The sequence below is a fragment of the Alexandromys fortis genome, unplaced genomic scaffold (assembly GCF_014885135.2).
Source record: "Alexandromys fortis isolate MF-2015 unplaced genomic scaffold, M_Fortis_MF-2015_v1.1 scaffold_100_3062768_6864082, whole genome shotgun sequence".
NCBI lineage: Eukaryota > Metazoa > Chordata > Mammalia > Rodentia > Cricetidae > Alexandromys > Alexandromys fortis.
Window position 1 is genome coordinate 2,342,757 of NW_026067993.1, and position 21,860 is coordinate 2,364,616.

General features: G+C 46.8%; 1 protein-coding gene across 17 annotated transcripts in view; it reads right to left on the reverse strand.

The window, feature by feature from the left end:
• Positions 1 to 21,860, reverse strand: part of Lpp (LIM domain containing preferred translocation partner in lipoma) — a 617,771-nt gene that overhangs the window by 571,986 nt on the left and 23,925 nt on the right. The window contains exon 1 of one of the 17 annotated variants that reach the window (XM_050159993.1): positions 17,792 to 17,813. The exons of the other annotated variants lie outside the window; for them this stretch is intronic. The gene's annotated coding sequence lies outside the window, so the exon portion shown is untranslated. Of the gene's footprint in view, positions 1 to 17,791; positions 17,814 to 21,860 lie in introns of those variants that run through there. 17 annotated transcript variants of the gene reach the window in all.

Below are 21,860 nucleotides of genomic sequence, written 5' to 3' on the forward strand. Positions count from 1 at the left end.
GGCTGTGGAGACACACACCTTGAGTTCCAGCACTCAGGAGGCAGAGATAGGTGTATCTGAATTTGAGGCCAGCTTGGCCTTATGAGTCCAGGACATCCAGGGCTACACACACACACACACACACACACAAAAAAAAAAAAAAAAAAAAAAAAAAAAAAAACCTGTCTCAAAAGTATCTCCTCCAAAAAAAAAAAAAAGAATCCTGTTTTCCCAGAAGTTAGGAGTTGCCTGCAATTTTTGTCTAGGGATGGGACCCTGTGAAATAGCACTCTGTTGATACTGACGGCCTTGAAACCAACATCACCAACAAAAAACGGATCCAGCAGGTTGTGCTTTTGTGTGGCTGTATACAGATTATATGTGTGTACATATATAACAATAGTAATCAAAGCAAAGGTGACTGAGGGGGCATGAGGGGTTAGAGAGAAGGTGTCACAGCAGGACTGAAGGGAGAAAAGAAGGGGAAATGAGGTGATGCTATTTTAAATAAAGACACATTTTAAGAGAATTCTTTCATTTCTCTAAATCTCAGTTTTCTCACCTATAAAAGAGATAACATCCACCTCAAAAGGCCTTCAAGACAATGACTTCGCCTAACAAGTTAGCAGAACACCACAATACAGGCTGCAGTGGTTATCAATTGGTATCTTGGTCATCCATGGGAAAGAAGATAATTGCATGCCTCTGTACTCTTTCGGACATGTTCAACCCAAACGAACACCCTGGCAGAAGTAAAGAATGGGTAAGAAAGAAGAATGTAAAAGCTGGAGGGTGTGGCCATTGGGAGGTTTCCAATGCTTGAGTGGGTGGCCCTATACCCATGTAAATATGTCACTAATTGGACGTAGTGGATTATGGGAGGGAGGGAGGCATGGGGAAAGGTTGGGGGACTATGGGGGAAATGAATGGGAGCCAGAATGTATCTGATCTTTCATTGTATACATGTATAAAATTTTCAGAGTTCTCTTTTGTAATTTAGTTTGAGAAGCCCAGTTTGAGTCCCAAATTCTATGAATAGCTTATTTCCTAACATCTTAAAGTTTATCTTCAGAAACTCTGCAATCCCGGGCCTTTGCGTTCTGACAACAACCAAGACGGTCAAGGATACAGAAAGAAAACGTTTGGGAAAAACCACTGTTCCAGACCATGAGAACCAGACCATTAGCCTCTGCATATTGACACCCAGCATCCAGACAGCAGTTAAGTGACCTGAAAAGTCCTTGCTGCCCTCTGACCTGCAGGTGCCTGGTGTGCACAGATGGGGTGAGGACAATCCAAACACATCTTTTAACCACAGAACAAAGGAGTCGCAGGCACCTGATCTCCTCCCGGTACAGTGCACACATGACCCCTTGGGGATGAAGTGTAGGAACAGGAGTATTTTCACTAACCTAGGCATTTGCTAAAGCTGGGCCCAACAATGACCAGTACACAGACATCCAAACCATGATCGGAATGTTCCTGTGGTTCTTCGCAGTGACAAAGCTTTTCGCGTGCCTCCCTTGTTTAAAGGCTTCTTGGCAGATAAAACCAAGCTGTCCATCTTACATAGTCCTCTAATAAGTACTTGAGCCAGAAGTCACGTGCCCCACTTAGGACCTGCAGCATGTGCGCTGACTAACTCACTCACAAACTCTCTCTCTCTCTCTCTCTCTCTCTCTCTCTCTCTCTCTCTCTCTCTCTCTCTCTCTCTCATAGTGGGGTGCAATTCAAGTTATACAATTAAAGGGGCCGTGGAGGCCCAAGGCCAGCTCACTCAGGACCCTAGGCAAGTCATTTTCATTCTTTTAACCAGTCTTTATCCATAAAAGGAGATTTACCAAGCCGCCCTAAGCATCCACGCGCCCCTTCCATGTCACCCTGAAAGCTGTCAGAAATGAAACCAGGTCTCGCCTCACACACATAGACATATTTGGTCAGTTCCATTCCTGAGATTCCCTGCCCAAGCATCAAAGCCATGGAAAACATACCCGAAGTGTCAGAAACCCACCGGGAGCTCCAGAAGAGTATAGGGAACAGCCTGCAGCTGCCATCATCCACCAGACCAGCAAGTTGCTCCCCAACAGCAACTGTGGCCACCGTCACAGTGCATGGCACTCTCTTCAGCAAAACGCTGGTCTGAGTGGCAATAACAACCAACTCAGGATGCAAGAGCGTTAACATGAAGAACACAGAATGCACCCGGCATGCCTCATGGCCGAGAATCTAGGCCCAAGGGAGGAGAGGAAACAACACACTTTTCCCAGAGGACTCTCGGAAGAGCTGCTTCTCTGGTTAGCGTAGGCACCCACTGGCATCACATGGCCACCACATTCTTGTTTAGCTATGAAGGCGATATTGACGTGGAGGCCAGCATGCCCCCTGTTTATTCTACAAAGAGCTAATGCTGTCTGTCAGGCTCTCTCCAGACTACAAGACCCAGGACTTGGCAAAGGCCAGGTGTCACCTAAGCCGAGTCCTGGAAACCATGTCTGAGGCACTCAATCACGAGGAAACACAACACAAAACAAATCGAAGCATTGCCGATGTTTTTGTGGAGCGCGTGGTACATGAAGGGAAGGTCCATACTCACGAAGACCCTGCTCCAATATCTTACATGGTGTTGTAGTTCCTAAAGACCACAAAGTCCCAGGGTTTTATGTAAACAGCTCCAGTGTCTCCAGAACCCAGCCTCAACCTTCTGTTTCCGGGGTCAATACATCCCACTGCCATCAAGACACTTTCTTGAAGTCTCGGCTCACGAAGTCCCTCCTATTGCTGCAGCCTCCAACCAAAGATGCTTGTTCTACATATCCCTCAGAGAATACTAGGAACTCTCAGCAGGGTGGGACTGCCTTAGGAGAAAGTAAGTTATTTATCTACTCTATGTCCTGTACAAAAGGACATCTAGCACTCTTGGACATGCCCTCTAAATACCATTTGTGACCCGGCCTCTGGGGACTAAGACAACAGAACAATCCCGTGCCTTTTCTAGTCCCCTTAAAAAAGATGCTGGTCTGCAAAGGCCCTCACTCCCAGCCTTTTAGTGTGATGCTCTTTCCTGGATTTCCCAACCTGTGTAGAACATCCATCATGATCTTCCTTATACTATTCTTACTAGGAAATTTGATTTATTTTCCTTCCCAGTACAGGCTCCTCCAGGAAGAATCCAGGCTAGACCTCTCTCCACAGTGCCAAAGTACGGCTCATGGTCAGGTCTGTAGTCAGTGTTTATTAAAAGCCTGAAAGCAAATTATGTAGAAAGGAACAACTATGCTAGGTCACAGGGCCTAGAAAGAGATTAACATGAACTGGAACATCACAAAGAAACAGCTCTGGTCAAAACTAAGAAAAATACAATTAAGAAACTGAATGTAGGTAAATAGCCTACTCTTTCGGGATATTAAGCATATTAATTTTATATAAATAAACTTAAATAGAAGGTATTACACTTAATTAGAATACTAAAATATTAAGATGAGTTATAAACATTAAGTATTTCAGGATAATAACTCCTGGGACTTTTAAAGGAACGTTTTAGGGTCACATAAATTCTCTCCATTGGCTAAGAGTCCATTTTCCTGCCCTGAGGTCCCTTGCACTACAAGTATTCCACTGCAAATGACCTGCCCCACACTCTCAAAGCTAGGAGAGGAGGCTCCATCACTGACATGTACCTGTGTGTAACAGGGAAGCCAAACCTTCCTGCTGCTCTCTCTGTTCCCAAAGGGTAGAATGCGATCAGAGCCAAACAGCCTCTGCACTGGCAGCCAACCCAGTCATGGCCAGTCACCAACCAAGGGGGCAGTGGGACAGCCAAGTTTCAAACACCTCCATAGTGGCTTTTCCTAAACCCACTTTCACTGTCCCTCGGTCATAGCAGTAATCAGTTTGGAAACTCAACTGCTCCAGATGCCACCTTCTGTCTCCACTGCTCGCATCCTTCCAACAATTTTGTTAGCACCTCTGGCTCTGAATTAATTCCTTTCTACTTAAAGTATACAGAATGCTTCCCCCAGTGGTTTTCTAATAGATACAGAAGGAAAAGAAAGAAAGAAAGAAAGAAAGGAAGGAAGGAAGAAAGGAAGGAAGGAAGGAAGGAAGGAAGGAAGGAAGAAAGAAAAAACGAAAGAATTGGTTACTTGACTGTACCATCCATTTCTCTGTTTCTCATCTGCCCGACACTGTGTCCTAAGATATCTCCTCTGTCCAGGCCAAAATTCCTCACTTTAATGGCAATAAGCCAATAGAGCTAGAACTCTCAAAGTGACATAACAGGAATAATAATCTAATCGCAGTCACACAAACAAGCTTATGATGAGTGTGAATATCAAGTCACACAAAATAAAGCATGCCTACGAGATGATTATTGGCCTTCTCCTCAAAGCTCCTAGATTGGACTATTTTCCAGATTCGTTCCTCACGGGCTTGCTGGCTGCGCTCCTGGGCCATCTAGCTCCACACAGCCCCACAGCACAGGACTTGAGAAACATCTGCTCCTTTCTCCTCTTGGCTGAAAGGAGACTCTCACTCTATGCTCTGGAGGACCACCCCAGAAATATGTCCATCTCTTACGGAGCTTTGCCACTGCTGCAAGGTTTGAAATCCCCTCCCCTGAAACCTGGGTGATTCCAGGACTAGTACAACCAATGGGGCAGAGGGACACCGCTTCTGATCAGCACCTGCTGCCTTGCCAGCATGGGCTGTCAGTGTTCGGTTCTCTCCCTCCACCCCTCCCTCCTTTCCCCATCTCTGACCTTTCCCTTCTTCCCTCCAACTCCCATCTTTCCTTTCAAGGCTTTTAAACGAAGTGCATTCTGGGAAGAAATCTTACATACAGAAGCACACACAGACATCTTGACCTGTGACCTGTCACCACGACACGCCTCTAGTGTCCAGCCTGAAATCACCCAGCCAAGGCCATAGGCCTCGTACCATAGAGATTTGAGCCATGGAGAAAAACGTCCCTGTCTTCTTTGCTCCACCCAAATTCTTGACCCAGAAAACCCATGCGCATAAATGACTGTTATATGCCCTAAGATTAAAGATAATCTGTTATAAAGCAAGAATGCACACAACACAGCCTACCACTTCTTTCAGCTTTCTCTGTCCCCTGCTCTGACCGTTCAGACCTGCCTGGCTTCACTGATGACAGTGTCTGTGGACAGTGGCCCCCTGCGGGTGGTCAGATATGAGGTATGGGCTCTATCTGTCACAGCAACTCTGGGACACAGAGATTTCATGGAGGAAATAAAGATAAAAAGGCACAGGCTAAGTAGATTTGGCCAATTCTGTATCTATTTAGTAAGAGTGCTGAGGAATACGGGGCTTCTCCAGTCCTCTGTTTTCATCTGTAAGATGGGTGAGTATGATTAGAAAGGCTAGCTGCCAGAGGACTTGCGAAGATGAACTGAGAGAAAGGACTGAGGGAACTTCTCCCCCGGCACCTGAACTCTCAGCCACTAAAATAGCCCTCTTTGTAGCTGCGGGCTGCCACGGCACTTCCTCGCTGCTAGTGCAACCGCGTTTCCCATACAGCACGATTGCCTTCCTGCCCTCCTACTCTGCATGGAACCTAAGGCCACAGGCACAGCACGCCGGTGCAAAGCACTAAGTCCTGGCTAGAAATGAAGCAAAAACTCTTATCGCTTCAAGACCACCAGCTCCAGGGGCTAAGAGTGTACACCCTAGAATCTCAGACCTACATTCAATTCCCATCCCTGTCAGGACTGGCTGGTGGCCTGACCTCCCAGGGCACAGGTTTCCTTCTATGTAGAACAGGGACAGAAACACACCTTCCTCACAGAACCAATACAGACGAAGCAGCTACAGTGTGGCAAACCATGTCACTTCCTAATGTCACCGAGTGTGTGAATGGAAGAACAATCTGAGGACACAGATTTAAGTCCTGTCTTATGAAGAGACCGAGACTCATTCAACTGTCACACTTGTCCAAAGCCAGGCACCTACTGTAAAAGGTAGAGGGGCAGGACCCAGGTCCAGCCTCCCAGCAGTCTACCGAATCCAAAGTGCTTCCCATTCGGCTTCCCGACACGCACATTGGATGAGAAATGTGTCTAACTGGAAAGGGAAGAGCAGTCCAGACAGAGCAGGGCTGTACCTCTGGGCAGAGCAAGATGAGAAGGCCAATGTCAGAAGCCCTGTCTTTCAGCACAGTCAGCTCCTGTGGGTAAAATTAGCTCAGTTCTGCTCCAGTGCCAACCGGAGCCCCAAGGCAAAAACTCACCCGCGGCAAAGCATGACCTCACCTGACCCTAGCTCACGGGAAGGGTCCCTCATGCACCTCATTAGGAGCCTGAGATGATTCACTTGGCTGTTTCCTGTCTCCGGCTGCTGAGGTCACCTCTTCGCTATCCAAAAACGCAGCTCCACAGGAGAACTAGAGATAAATGCAAGCAGCCATCCTGGCTTTCTTTCCTCCAGGGCAGCTCACAGCAAGGTCTGAGGAGCCCGCCTGCTAAGCCAGCTAAGTGCTGAGAAAGCTCTGTAAGTGGTGTGAGCCAGTCCACGGGCGAAGAGCGGGCACTTGCCCAAAAAGACCCCTAAGGTGACCGCCTTTAGTTTACTATGAAGAGGACAGTGTTGGCCAGAAGACAGGCCTCTGCAATGCCTTTGTGTCCTACATAACACAGTAGACTAGATGGCCACGAGACTCCCTTCTGTACCTTCGCACCCCAGTACCTCCAAGGCAGAGCTCAAGTGTCACCTCTCCTAGGACTCCTTGCCTGTCACACCCATACCTGGCTAGAATTCCCCTCAACTCACCGCACCTCTACTCTTTATTCTTGAGCATTTACTTGTTCAAAAAATACCTACTGAACACCTATCTTGGACCTAACTATATAGAAATGAAAAGAATATCCCTTTCCCTCAAGGAAAGGCAGCCAGCTTCAACCAACAGCCAAAAATGGAGGAAGTCGAGATAAGCAAGGTCAAAGAGTGAAGTCCTGGAAGGCGCACCAGCGCTTGAGAAGAAACATGAGTGTTAGTAGCGGTTACAGAAAACCCAGGGGTACACCTAAACACACACCTGCCTTTTGCCACCTCTCCCCTCTAAGAGATGCAAAAGATTTGGGATTCTACCCTGAGCAAAGAAATTGGAGAATCTGAAAAAGGGAGGTGAATATTAGCAGATTTCTGAGTCCACAGCTCTATGCTAGAGAGACAGAGGACACAATCAGGAAGGGTGGGACCAGGAAAAGAAGGCCAGCTGAATGAGAACGCTGAGCAAGAGAAAGTCTGGACTCGGGAAGGGCACCTCAGGCCTACAGGAAGGAGTGTGGAGAGGCTGCTACCCCAGCTGACATGGTATACACTCTGAAGACCGGGAAGGGGAGCAAGTATCCAGAGCACCCACACACACTCCCATTCTCAGGCTCCTGTGACTCAGCAGATAGGCGCTGAGATGCTTTACACAGTGACAATGACGTGTGGAGTCTCAGGTCTCCTTAAACATTTCCAAGTGTCAATTACACACACGGGCCTACAGCTCTGGAGATCCAAACCAGAAAACCTCAAGCACCGTGGCACACCAAGACACAGAAACGATCCAAGATCAAGTTCTGTAAGCCCTACGTCTGTGGTGTGAGGAAGACAGAAGCCAGCAAGGAAATTTTAAAGAAAGCCCAAAGAGGTAAGGGATGCCAGGGATACCGACTGGTAGTACCACTGCAGGAGCCAGGAGGAACAGATCTGCAAAGTACTGGAGCTGGCTTCCCACACTAGAGTGGAACACCTCTCTCAGGACTGAAAAGGGGCAGGGCAAACAAGGGTGTAAATGCAGGAGAGAGGAGGGAGAGCCCGAGCTCAGAGACCAGCATCCCCAACAGACGTCATGTCTCCCTCCAGACCTCTAGACTACTAGCCTTGTCCTCAAGAAGCGTGCGTACCACATGCGTCACTGAGTACTTCCTGGCAGTCACATTTTTGAAAAGTAACAGACCAATTTCAAGAGCATACTTCATTTAATACAACAATATCCAAATACCATTTTAAAGGCACCAAAAAATCAACTTTATTAAAAATATATTTTATATCATTTTTGTACTAAGCTTTTGAAACCTGATGAGGATTTTCCAATGACAGCTCACATGAGGTATACACATTATGAATTCACTACTGCCGCATGTCAATCTGATTTAACATGGATGAATCAGGGCTTAGCATGGTACCTGACACACTGCATTTTTACAATATGAGAGAGAGATAGGTAGGTAGATAGGCAGATGATAGATAGATAGATAGATAGATAGATAGATAGATAGATAGATAGATAGATGATAGATAGTTACATAAATGATAATGATAGATAGATGACAGATAGTTACATAGATAATAGTAGATAGATAGATAGATAGATAGATAGATAGATAGATAGATAGATAGATGATAGTTACATAGATGATAATAGTAGGTAGATAGATAGATAGATAGATAGATAGATAGATAGATAGATAGAGATAGGATAGATAAACTACACTGTATTTCATTAAGAAATTTCAATTTTCTTCACAATCAACTATACTTTAAGTATGAGTCCTAGGCTATATTAAGAATAAAGTCTTGATACAACTTAATGTTAACATTAGCAGCATAATGTTCTTTCCTCTTTCTTTGAGAAATGACAACTGTTGTCAGTCTCTTTGGGGAAGCAGAGGGGTGGTAAAGCAATTGTGTGGCATGCTAGTCAGAGGAGCTACTGCTAACATAGAGCTCAGGCAGGAGACTTCCCTTCCTCGAGAGTCTCATTCTCCCTCACTACAAAGTCGCTGGCAAACTCCAACTCAGCGGGTCACGCAGGCCCACTGTAAAGCGCATGTGCACTGCGAAAATACAGCAGCGCTACTGGGAGCTAGCACAGAACCCAGGAGTAGTTCCCTAACACAAACACACACCACAGGGAACCAGGGACGTGACTCAACACTTAAGAGTGCTCATGAATCGTGCAAGGGACCACGCTTCAGTTCCCAGCACCCACCTGGCAGCTCACAACTGCCAGTAACCCCACTCGGGGCACCCACAGGCACGTGCATGCAAGTGTCCACATAAATCCACCACTGCTTGCATCCCGATTCACACTATGCATGACTCACTGAAGCAGTCTGGGGGGCTAGAAAGGGTAAAGCGCTGAAATGAGAAATTCTTAAAGGCAAATTCACCAAATGGAAATGAAAATAAGATGGCTGGCATGCTGATTTTACTGACCAGAGTCCCCAGCAACAAAGAGCCTTGACCAAAAACCCTTCCTTCAATACTCTACCACCAGCATGCTAGGTTTAGGGCCTGATAACCTCAGGTGCTAGACACACATGACCGCCCTCCGCCCCAATCTGTCTTTGCAGTAGCGGGCAGGGCCAGTCCATGAAACTTCATTGTTAACACATACACGATATCTGGTAGATGCCAGGCAGTTTCCCACGCTTTAGAAATACTAGTTCATTCCACCGTCCCCGCAGCCCTGCGAAGCAACTACCTTCATCGCTGTGCCCACTCTCCAGGTAAGGAAACAGAGGCAAAAGCAGACATAGCAGTAGACGGTGGCAGAGCAGGGGAACGAACCTAGGCCATCTGACTCTGTGTTCTTCATCACAGCGCTACGCCGCCTCCCTCGGTATCCTTGTTTGTGTTGTCGGTGGTGGGAGCGTAGCAGAAGACCCGCCTAACGCACGGCGAGAAATCAGGCGCGTGCGCACAGCACACAGTCAGCCTTCTCTCCCTATAATGAAGCGACAGGCGAGGCCAAATCTTTACCAGGAACCATGCCATCGACGTATGCCAAAAAAAAGTCCTTTTACACACCAGAAACACCCACCATCCATATGATCGGCACATTCCCTCTCTCATCAGGATGCTGTCTCCGGGAAAGGAAAGTCGAGTCTCAGGGGCAGAGAAGACAGACAAACAGAAGCCGCCACGCTCTCAAAGGCAGCGGTGCAGAGAACACTCAGACACCCTGGAGCTGAGGTTTCCTTCCCCCTCGGCACTGCCAGCCTTTGAGACGAGAACTTTCGACCCCGTTTTGTAGAAAAGGGTAATGACACCTCCGCTTCCCCTCAGCACTTGAGCGTTTGTGCAAGGAAAAGCCGTGTTTCTCGCGGATGCCACACACACAGATGGACGGGATAAGGAGGCGATGCGCTCGGCAGGTGTGGAACGCTCAGCCTTCGCAGTTCCACAGACCTGAGCGCGAGTACTGTGTCTGCCACTGTGCGACTGGGTCCGAGCTCTGAGCTCCTAACCTGCAAGGTGAATGGCGGATGAAAATTCCTACCTCGTGGGTTGTTGCAAGATTGGTAACAACACTCACTTACAAACTGCCTGACACCTGATGCGTGATAGTTGTTTAAAATAAAAATAATAATAATAAAACACCACCCCAACATCCATTCCCCCCCCTCTTTCTCTCTCTCTTCCCTAACCTTTGAGTAGATGCTTTTTTCCTTCAGGGTTTCTCTTTCTTCATTGTTTCCTCAGGGGGTACTAATACACTTAAAATTACCTGCGCTCAAATTCCCAAAAGGCTCAGCTTAGCCCCAACTCCGCTCTTGCTTCTCACCTGATCTCTCTTCTTCCTGGATTTCCCAAACTCCTATCTTATTACAAAAACCAATTGGAGCATCAGTAACCACATGAAACCTTCAGGCTACATCAGTAATCGTATTGATGACACCATGAGAGAGAAAACCAAGAATTAAGCTAACCAGGATACAGACAAATGGCAACACATGTTGCTAAAAGATTAACAAATTTCTTTGCACGTTGGCTTAAAAGAAAAAGAAAACCCTTCTATCGGGTGATTAAAAAGTATGCTAACGCCAACCTAATTTTCCCAGTCCCTTCTCTGGGACGCCTTGAACCTCCTCCACACACCAGCAAGAAAGTTGCTCTGGCAGAACTGGTGATAATCAATACAGGGTACCATAGCCATTCAGGACCATCTCAGTCCATGTAGACAGTGCATCTACCAAAGCGAGGGCCGATTCGCTGTGGGTGGAAAGCTCCTTCAGGCACAAGTTCATTACTCCCAGCATCCAGCACCCTCGGCTCAGCTGATTCAGTAACTGCTGTGCCTCCCTGCTCAGCAACAGCCTGGCACATCATAAGCCTCCAAAAGCTGAACTCAACAACTACTCATGCATACGACAGCGACGACAGACCCAATTTCACTCCAGGCTCTGCCATTTACTCAGCTGACCTCCTGACCATGGACCAGGGCTCCTCTAGCCCATCCTCGCCTCCTTTCAAAGCTACACCCTGAAAGCCAGCCCTCTCTTTAACACATCCAAGGTCCTCTGTCATCGCCAACCAAATCCTAACCTTCTCAAGACAGGCGGCAAGGATCCTCCTTCTCCCTCGTTCCAGGAATAAGAAAACAACCAAAGGAAACAGTTGTTTCCTCCGAGCACACAGAAGGCACTAAATAAATATAAAAATCTCCCTTTGAAAAGTAACCAAAGCTGTTGAAAAAACAGCTCCTTGTGCGCAGATAACTGAAGGTTGTTTTTAAAGAGGATACTGAACCCCTTCGCCTCCGTTACACAGTGGTGTTACAAAACAGGGCGGTGACTTGCTCGAGCCACATAGTTGGTATATCTTATGGCTCAGAAGAAATTATCATCCCAAAAATCTCAGCACTGCACTCCGTGCCTTCCTCAGCCACACAATATCTCAGAGTAGAAAGTGGAAATACTGGGGCTGGAGAGATGGCTCAGAGGTTAAGAGCATTGCCTGTTCTTCCAAAGGTCCTGAGTTCAATTCCCAGCAACCACATGGTGGCTCATAACCATCTGTAATGGAGTCTGGTGCCCTCTTCTGGCCTGCAGGCATACACACAGACAGAATATTGTATACAAAATAAATAAATATAAAAAAANTTCCCAGCAACCACATGGTGGCTCAAAACCATCTGTAATGAGGTCTGGTGCCCTCTTCTGGCCTGCACACAGACAGAATATTGTATACAAAATAAATAAATATAAAAAAAAAAAAAAAAAAAAAAAAAAGAAAGTGGAAATACTGCCACCGTTACTCCCTGGCTCCTAAAATGGTTGCATTCTCTTGCTTAGTACGTTCACTATATCTGAAATATGGATTTCCTTACCCCGTTCCTATCTATCTTTACCCATGAACTTGTAGCACTGTGAAGCTCCCTTCCCAGAACCAAGAAGAGGGCAGGGCACAATCCTACCAAGACAATATCAATTCCCTCCTCTGTTACCAGTCACAGAACCACAAACAACCAGATCTCTCCACGCCTCAACCTCATTCTCTTTAACATCCACAGTCCAGCCCGCTGCTATTGGGAGAAGTCAAGTGTATGAACCCACAGTCCACACAAGAGAGGCACTCGGAATAGATAGATTTGCCTCTCGTTTTCTCTACCAGGCCCCCAGCGAGCCCAAAGGGCTCCTCTATCAATCTATCCATCGTGGACCGCTCCTTGCCTGCATCACCAAAGCCACAAGCCCGCCCTTCTCCACTTCCCACTGCCATTCCCTCTGCCTTTCTGAGGCAGGTGTCTGCAAAGGGCTGACCTCACAGCTGGCGCTCACCACACGCTCGCTCGTGTCTGCCAAGCTCTGACCTACTTCCCACCCAGACTAAGGCAGGTGATGCTGCAACTGATTCAGCAAGGTCTTTTTTTGCTTACTTTTTACCTCCAAGTTATCTTGGACATGGGACCTAAGGCAGAACCACAGTTAAAAAAAAGGAAGGAAAGAAAGAAAGAAAGAAAGAAAGAAAGAAAGAAAGAAAGAAAGAAAGAAAGAAGAAAATCAGAGCAGAAGAGTCCCTACCAGCCTACCAAATGTCACCCTCCTATTTTGTAGACATGAAGTACGACACGGAGAATACTGGTGTCTTGCTCAAAGCAAACCCAACCCCGAGTATCCCAAACATTAAAAACAACAGCCATTAAGCCAAAGCCCTTCCTGCCACTTTTCCTCATCTCGGAAATGGTTCCTTATGTCCAAGCTTAAAGGCCCCCTGAGGCCATCCCAGCCGTATGTCTGCTCTCCATTGAATGCACCGCATCGCCCCAGATGAAAAAGTTCTAATTTCTATCTTCATAAAGTACAGTCCACATAGAGGAATTAAGCCGCACACACTTTAAAATCCTAAGAGGTGGTGCAGGAATTGAGCAATGGAGACAGAGATTCATGAAGTCTAGCACGGGGTGTGCCACTCACTACTAACCCTGAGATAGCTGAGACCATCTCCCATCCAGCCCGGCTTCTCACGCCGGATCACATTCACTACAAGCCAATCCACTTTAGCTCTCTGTGTCTCGCCATCACCTCCAAAACAACATCATCACCCCGCATGGAATAACTAGACTGTGAGTCACTAAGACCAGAGCTTTCCTCCCATGCATCTGGGTATACGTCCCTCGGTATGTGTGCGCAGTGCTCATCAACAAGTTAGCACAGTCTCGTTTTTCTACAGTTATGTCATTCAGGCTTCTTTGGTAACCAAGCTGTCAAAGTCGCCTGACAAAGTTTCGTAAGGCAACAGAACATTAAGCTCCCTTCATCTACCAAAGCATATGCTTCCCCGGACGAGGGCTTTCTTAACAGCAGTCTGTTGATTCTAATACCAGCCGGTCCTTAAGTCTCTTCCTGCTATACCAAGTACATAAGCAGTTCTAAGTCATGTACAATGTTCGGATGAGAATTCTTCTTTGCTTTTTAAGAAAGAATCTCATTTTTTCCAGAAGTCACAGGGAAAGAATTCTAATAATTATGGGTGGTGATCCAACTGGAGGTGTCAGTGTTGTGATAGAACTGACCACAAAGTTGACGGTGAACGAATAATTCTGGGCCTCATTCCTGGTGCATGACTATCCAGACAGCACCAAGACCAAGACAAGTCAAAATGTATTTTCCTGACTGAGGCCCCCAAGAGATGCTGCTCTTCTCCCAGATCCTGCTGATCCTTTCAAGAAAGAAACTCTTAAATGAGGCATGTCATATGATCCACTAAAACCCATCACAAGTGCCAGGAATGAGAGCGGTACCCAGACATGCTGGCAACGGCACCCACATGAAATAAAGCAAAGACAGGGGCTCTCTGTACAGAGATGCCCATAACAGTGTGATCGATAATCAACAACCCTTATCCAACAATATACAACAAACAGCACATCCATGCACTCCATGCAACAGCTGGACAGCCTCTATAAACACCTGAGAACCATAAGCTAAGCTGGAAAAGCCATGAGTATCACAGGAGGGGGTGAGGAGCAGATGAAATTGCTTAATAAAAGCATGATTCAGAAACAATTGGAGAGCACTATTTCAATGTATCTTCTCTTGAGAAAGAACGACACAACTCAAAGAGCCCCAGAAGGACACCTCAGTGACAGACGAGACATAGGAGTCTTCAGATAAAAGGAGACATTGTGGCATACACTGGACCATCACAGTGTAAGCTCTAAGTCTGTGTCTTTCCTGGAGAAAAAGATGTTATAAGCTACTTCTTTGGAACTGAAACATTCCCTCCTGGCAGGAAGAGGGAAGCTCTTAAAACTCAGGAAAACTAAGGACTTACAGGGCTCCAGGAAACTTACAAGGCTCTAGAATATCAAAGACTGTTAGCAAACTGGGAAGACCACAGGCAAGGTTATAAAAACAGCAAACAATCCCTGGGGAACAGGAAACTTAGAGTTGCCTACAAGCTAGGCAGGAAGCTCCAGGGATGCGCTTTTGTGAGCTTTCTCATGATGGGATGCAGGGGAGGAAGACACCTTTCTGTGAGCAAACACAATCAACTCAGTGCACTACCAATCTCGATTTGGGTGGCATTAATTGTCTGGTCTGCCATCAGCACTGTCGGAAGTGAATGGACAGTAGAACGTGTCTCTCCCAGAAAGGGCGCACGACAGGAGGTAATAGCAATCTCCAGGGGAGGAATTCTGCATCCGTGAGAAAGCATGCCCAAATATGCAAACCAGGTCCAAGGGAAGAGAATAGGTGGGTGGGTACAGGAAGAAGAAATCATGAGACAGACAAAAGACATAAAGGATGTGGTTCAACGTGGTTAGTTTCCTTTCCCCAGCCAGAGAAACAAACCTCAAACTCCAGGAAAATAAATACATCATAATAACCAACCGGTTCATTGTAGAATTAAAACCAAAACCTGGCGTGATTGTGAAGAACTAGAGGAAAGCTAGACTTTGACGAAAGGAAAATGTTAGTCCCCTGTGAGTGGCTTAAAGGTCATGACCTCTAAAAAGGAGATGGGGCCCCAGCACATGAGTTACCCCTGTAAGCAGCAATGTCACTATACATGACACTGTTTTCAGGTTAGTGCAAACCACACACAGAGCACGGAAGCCCTCGATATTGCTGCGAACGACGTGTAGGTGTACATACAGTCCGTATAACCCTTTAGGAGACCAACAGTAGCTGAAGTCAGGACTGACAAGTTCAAGGGTAAACTAGAGGACAATGGCAGCTGAAGGACAAGCCAGCGGTGTGAAAACACTAGGACAGCTGACTCAGCGATCTCCACTACGCAGGTGACATAAACTTCTAAGGAAAACAAAGGGTTAAACAAAGTCTAGGCTAACAGCAAGGGACAAAGGGAACTGTGTGTGTGAACAGGCTATAAATAATCAATCCTTGTCTATCCTAGAGCAAAATCAACAGGCATATTTCCAACCAGTAACTCAAGAAGAAAAGATGGGAACATGTTTTTCCCCAGATGACAGTAAACATAAGAAGGATTAAACAAAACTGGGTACAAGCGGTTGACTATTGGGAATGAGACTGTGTTTGGGAAGAAGCAGGACAAGAAATCTTTTATTTTATTATAAACACTTCTGGATTGTGTTTTAAGTTACGGGCATTAAAGACAAAGTCGAGCGGGGTATGAGGACATGTGTCTTGAATCCCAGCACTCAGGAGGCAGAAGCAGGCAGATCTCTGGGAGTCCGAGGTTACCCTGGTCTGCAGAGTGAGTTCCAGGACAGTCAAAGCTATGTAGAGACATCCTGTCTCAAAAAAAAAAAAAAGCAAAAGAGACAGAGGCAAAAGTATCTCAATGTGAAAAGGAAGGCCGGCAAGAAGGCTCAAGATGGGGAGGCACTGCCCTCAAGACTGCTGGCCTGAGTAGGACCCCCAGAACACACACAGTAGGAGAGAGCTAACTCCAGAAAGGTGTCCTCTGACCTTCATATGCACACACACACACATGCACACACACACACACACACATACACACACATAATCATACAAAATAAATGTTTAAAAATATTTGTTGCTTAAATGTTTAAGCTATACCGAATATATTTAATAATGAATAATATTTTAAGATACCATGGCTGAGAGTTCAGAGAAGAAGAAGAACAAGAAGAACAAGAACAAGAAGAACAAGAAGAAGAAGAACAAGAAGAACAAGAACAAGAAGAACAAGAACAAGAAGAACAAGAACAATAAGAAGAACAAGAAAGAAAGAAAGAAAGAAAGAAAGAAAGAAAGAAAGAAAGAAAGAAAGAAAGAAAGAAAGAAAGAAAGGGGACTTTTCTAGGAAACCACTGACGAAGTGTCAATCTTTTGAGATCATTCGGTGACAATGGGGGTCCACACAGGTCACGTGGCCTTCATTTAAAACTGTCCCCTTTCTCTATGCTCCCCAAACTTGCCATCTTCCGGTACAATTTTAAACACTCTTTGCCCTTCAACTCTCTTAGCTGGCTTCCAAACCCAAAGGTGTCCCCAGTGAGAACTTAAAAATGTAAAGAATCCCTGAGGAAAGCAGGAACTCAACAGCCAGTGCAGCCGGCAGAGCTGTGGCCCAGAAGCACACAAGGCCTCGAGGTTGGAGCTATATTTAGCAACTTCAGGGCAGACAACAAGGACTCCTGTTCCCTGGAAAGGAGGTAATTAAAGGAGGCAGATTTCGGCCTGGGGTGGTAAGTCTCAAGGAACTGCAGCTCCAGGCAGTCACGGCCTGCGCCCTGAATGAGGAAATGGTATCCGCAGGCCTGACATCCACTCCTCAACCATCTTTACTTCTCCTCACAGGTTTTTGAAGCCAAGGGAATGACCGCCAGCCATCAGCTCATCCTCTTGTTTCTGCAGTCCTATGAGTGCCACCTGCGAGGGACTTACTGTGCACCCAAGTGATGAGCCCAGTGCTACAGGACAAGTAGCAGTGAGCCAGCCCTGACCTCTGACCTCCAGGCAGCTTGCTGGTGAGAAGCCACCAAGTAAAAAGTGATCCAGCCCGTGACAGGATGGGAGAAAACCATTGCCTGCTGGAGCACCTAAGAAATCATCCAGAGGCTTGACCTGAACCAACAGAAACAGTCTGAACTTAAAGACTGCTTTTTATACTCAGCGGCTATTGAACGAGACACAAGCCAGCAGGCTACAGGGCACGGAGAAAACAAGAAGTACCCACACAGCTACAATGAAAGAAGGTAGAGAAGATGAATGCTTGTGTCCCTGAGTTACAGCTTAGCTTGCTAGTTCTGGTCTGACTGCGTGTGCCACCATTCTCCCCACCATGGATTCTTCACAAGCATGTTGTGCCTTGTCATGTGTACGCAGGTGCACATGTGTATGTGTGCATATGTAGAGGCCAAAGGACCACCTTAGCATCCGTGTTTGAGACAAGGTTTCTCACTGGCCTGGAACTCACCAAGTAGGCCTTGCTGTCTGTGACAAGGTCCGGGAAGCTACATGTCCTTACCTCCCCAGTGCTAATCTTCCCAAAGTGCAAGATCCATGAGCTGTTTGTTTGTGAAGGTTCTGGGGCTAGAACCCAACCACGCTTGCAAACATCTTACCGCCTGAGGTACTTCAGAGGCCTCGACATGATTTCTGATGCATGTTTCCCCCATCTCTGGAGCCCACGTCCTACACAGCACAGAGAGCAGAACATCTTTCTCAAGACCATGACTGTGGGATACTGACAAATTCCAAGGCAGGCCTCTCTGACTCAGATCACAAGTCTTTTCTACCTCTGCAACCAAAAGCAATGGAAAGGAAAGGCACCCTTCAAGCACAGCAAGAAGATAGGGCAGTGGCCATGGGCAATCCCCTCCTCAAAGCTCAGAGCATCATTCACTGTAGCAATTCCCCAAATCCATACCCATGTGTACCTGGGGTCACCCAACCGCTGAGCATCCGTCTTAAAACTCTTCATGATCAGAATGTATTCACCTTACCTACAAGGTTCCCCTGCCAGAAGGCCCTGCCCAAGCTCTCCTTCAAGATAATGTTTACTCCCCGTTGGAGAGCACCCCCCCCATTGCTCCAGCCACAGTAACCATATTGCAAATACTTGATAAAATGGAAAGAGGTAAACCTCCTCTGTCTCTCCCACCATCAGCAAGGATGGTTGAACAACTACCCATTAACTCTGGGAAGAAACGGAAAACTCACTTGGCAAGGGTCTTCCCATTGGCCAGCTCAGCACAGTGATTCAATGACATCATCTGCCATACTGCCTTCAAAGCCCAAGTCGTGTGTAATGCTAAAAAAACTATCACAATCGTCTCCTTCCTCGTTGAACTTAGACACACACACACACACACACACACACACACACATTCCTGATACTCTCTGGCACTGGCCAGCTTATCATCTTTCAATGGGAGATTATTTTCCATGCCTTCCTGAACAGAAGGTTCCATGTGCTAAAGCTCTGACGCCTGGGGAACACCAAACACCCAAGGGTGCATGGTACGTCCCAGATACCCAGGAACTGTTAGTAGCACAGCTCTCGGGGCCATCAAAACACAATACTTTCATGCTCCACCCATGTCGAGCCTATATAACTTTGACCTAATATTGCCCCCTGAATGGACTGTGGAATAAAACCACACATGTTCCATCAGACCCACGATACACCTGCGTCCCCAGCACGACAGAGCTTACACACCTCCAATGAACAGTATCTTTTACTACTTCACTGTATTTCCTGACATCTCTGACCACATCATTAGACTCTGAGTTCAATCCATCACCACAGGTCTTCTGATTAAATCCCTGGGAGTGGCAGCTGAGATGAGAGGCGATGAGCTCAGCTGGAGAAGCCAGGTATCAGGACTTTGAAATCAAGCAGCAGCAGTGAGTTCACCTCCCGCTTTACCACTGAGGAAGTCGCTGGCCACCCCATCCCCTCCCTCACGGCTATTACAGGATTAAGGGAAATGATGCAGGCGGACTGCCTGGCAGAGTGAGCACTCAATAAATGGCAGCTATCATGGTAATTAGTTCTATTCCTGTTTCCCATTCCGGCCTGCCACACAATCAAAGTGTTAATCACACCCTTGGTCTCTGTGAAGTCCATAAGCCCTTCCATGGGATGTCTTTGCAAAGCCTCGGCCAACATCCCATTTGCCTTGCTACTGACTAGACATGACAGACCAGAAACAAAAGACTGTCTAGAGTCCCCATTAAAATCTCAGACACGGCGGCAAGGGGAGCCACAGAGAAACTACAAGAGAACACAGCTTCTCTTGGCCCTGCCTCTCAGCGTGTTGCTCACCACTGCACAAAGATGAAAGAGGACTCAGATGTTAGAGCAGGTACCTGGGTCAAGCCTCCCCAGCCTCTCCAGCCTTGAACCAGGTCACCTGCAGCATTTTGATAGGTCAGGTTTAGAATCCCAAGGCAAGGGCTCTTCATCCAAACCAAAGAGCACATTGGCTAGTTCAGGTGTTCCAAACTGTGTCTGGAGAAAATGCACAATGATCTAGTTCTGGTCTTGCTGTTAAAATCCCTGTGACCTTGGGATGCCAAAGATGGCTTAAGGCCTCGCTTTCCTTACTTGTACAACACAGGCAGAGACTGCTAATCCTTTAACCAGCTCAGCAGAAATGCTAAGGCAGACTTCTAAAATGCCAGACCTGTTTCTCAGAGATTCCAAATCAAGACCAGGGTTGCAGCTGAATTAGCATTCTCAAATTCTGATATTTAAGAACTGCAAGCCTTACAGACCCATACGTCCCCTCAAACTAAATGACTGCTTCCTCCACCAACATACCGCCACCTTGACAAAAGCAGTAGTGACCAACTAGTTCCACTAGGCAAGAAAACAATCGGGACCACTTGGGAAACCGAGGACTTCCCAGATGGATTCCTGAGTTAGCAAAAACAGACAGTCCATTCACTGGAAGCTCTTAGCCTTGAGAAGAACGGGGCAGAGATTCCTGTAATCAGTAAATGCCCAGTAGAAGGGAGGTGAGGCCCACGGTGCTACTTGGCAGGCACAGTGTACAAATGAAGCACTCAGGGTGTGTACTAACTTGCAGACTCTGGTATAGGGCTTCATTTCTAACAGGCCGAAGATGATGCTAGTCCACGAGCCCAAGAATCATATCTTGACAGCAAAGTTCTGAATGCAAGAACTTGGCAAAGGTAAACTTGAAGCCTAAAGCAACCTTCCTACACAGAATTGCTGGGCATCTACTAAGTCTCACTTAGGGGTTGTGCCAGGCTAAGAAATCAGACATACCCAAGACACAGAAAAGAGACATCTCGGCGAATACCCACAGTAAAAAGTGCTGTAAGGTCTGAATCAAAGGGGGAGGCACGGGGACCATCCCGGTAAGAAGCTATTCATTCTATTTGGCCAGCATGAGACAGAACCATCAGGACTGTGACGCAGTTAAATTGCAAAAGAGAACAATTACAAAGCGAGTACAGAATGGTCCTCAGGCAAGAAAGGAGGACAGAGACAAGAAGAGCCCATCACCCCGAAGTCTTTTGAAACCCCTGACGAGTTCAAAGTCAAGAATTCCAGCACAATTAACAGAGTCTGCTGTGTTGGGGCTGGAGAGCTGGCTCAAACGTTAAGAGCATTGACTGCTCTTCCAGAGGACCCGGGTTCAATTCCCAGCACCCACATGGCATCTCACAACTGCCTGTAGCTTCAGCTCCCTGGAAGCTAACACCTTTACATCAATGCACATAAAATAAAGTTAAAATAAATTAAAAAAGAAAACAAAAAAAAAAACAAAAAACAAAGTCTGCTGTGGCACTGTCAACATAGAGAGACAGGCTTCCTTCCTACAGAGCTCCCCAGAATACTGAAATAGTCGTCATCCATGCTTACGGCTGAAGCGTTCACAGCCACGGTTGGCCTTTCTCTTTCCCCAGGTGTAAACCTTTCATTTTCTAGGAACCAATTTGACTATAAACTCCATTTTCAGTAAAAGATGAGCCTTATTCTTAATCCCCTTGGGCAGCCTTTGTAACCCATGGTTTCAGGTAGTAATCCTACCCAAAGCCCCTCCTTTGTGATCTCATTTTGCAAAAAATAAAAATAAAAAGAGGAAGAGGAAGGATAGAGAAGGGGTCTCCTAGAAACCGGCAGTCATAGTACAGCTATTCCCCAGATGAGGCTGAAATGGCTGTCTTGAGACGCACACACCCACACTTGGGTGTGCTCTGACGCCCATGCCTGAATCGATGTCAAAAATCTCTTAATGAAATCCAACTCTGCCCCACGGTGACTCATCCTGAGATTCTCTTGTACTGCACAGTCAAGCAAAAATCCTGACTTCACCTGAGTGGCGTTCTCTGAAAAGAACCCCTCAAGATGCCACAGGGGAGAACCGTGTCCCCAGCCCCCATTCACAGTCCCATGTTTGAGAACAAGATCCGCAAACGGTATTTATAGCTCTACTACCCCAAGAATAGTTAGTACACTTCAAACGGAACGGAGAAGGAAGAGCAAGAAGAGAACGGGGAGGAGGAAGCCTGGTGTGGTGGTGCAGAACTGGAGCACTGGGGACGCAGAGGCAGGCAGATCTCTGAGAGTCTGAGGCCAGCCTGCTCTGCAGAGCAAGCTCCGAAGGAGGGAGAGAGGGAGGGAGGGAGGGAGGGAGGGAGGGAGGGAGGGAGGGA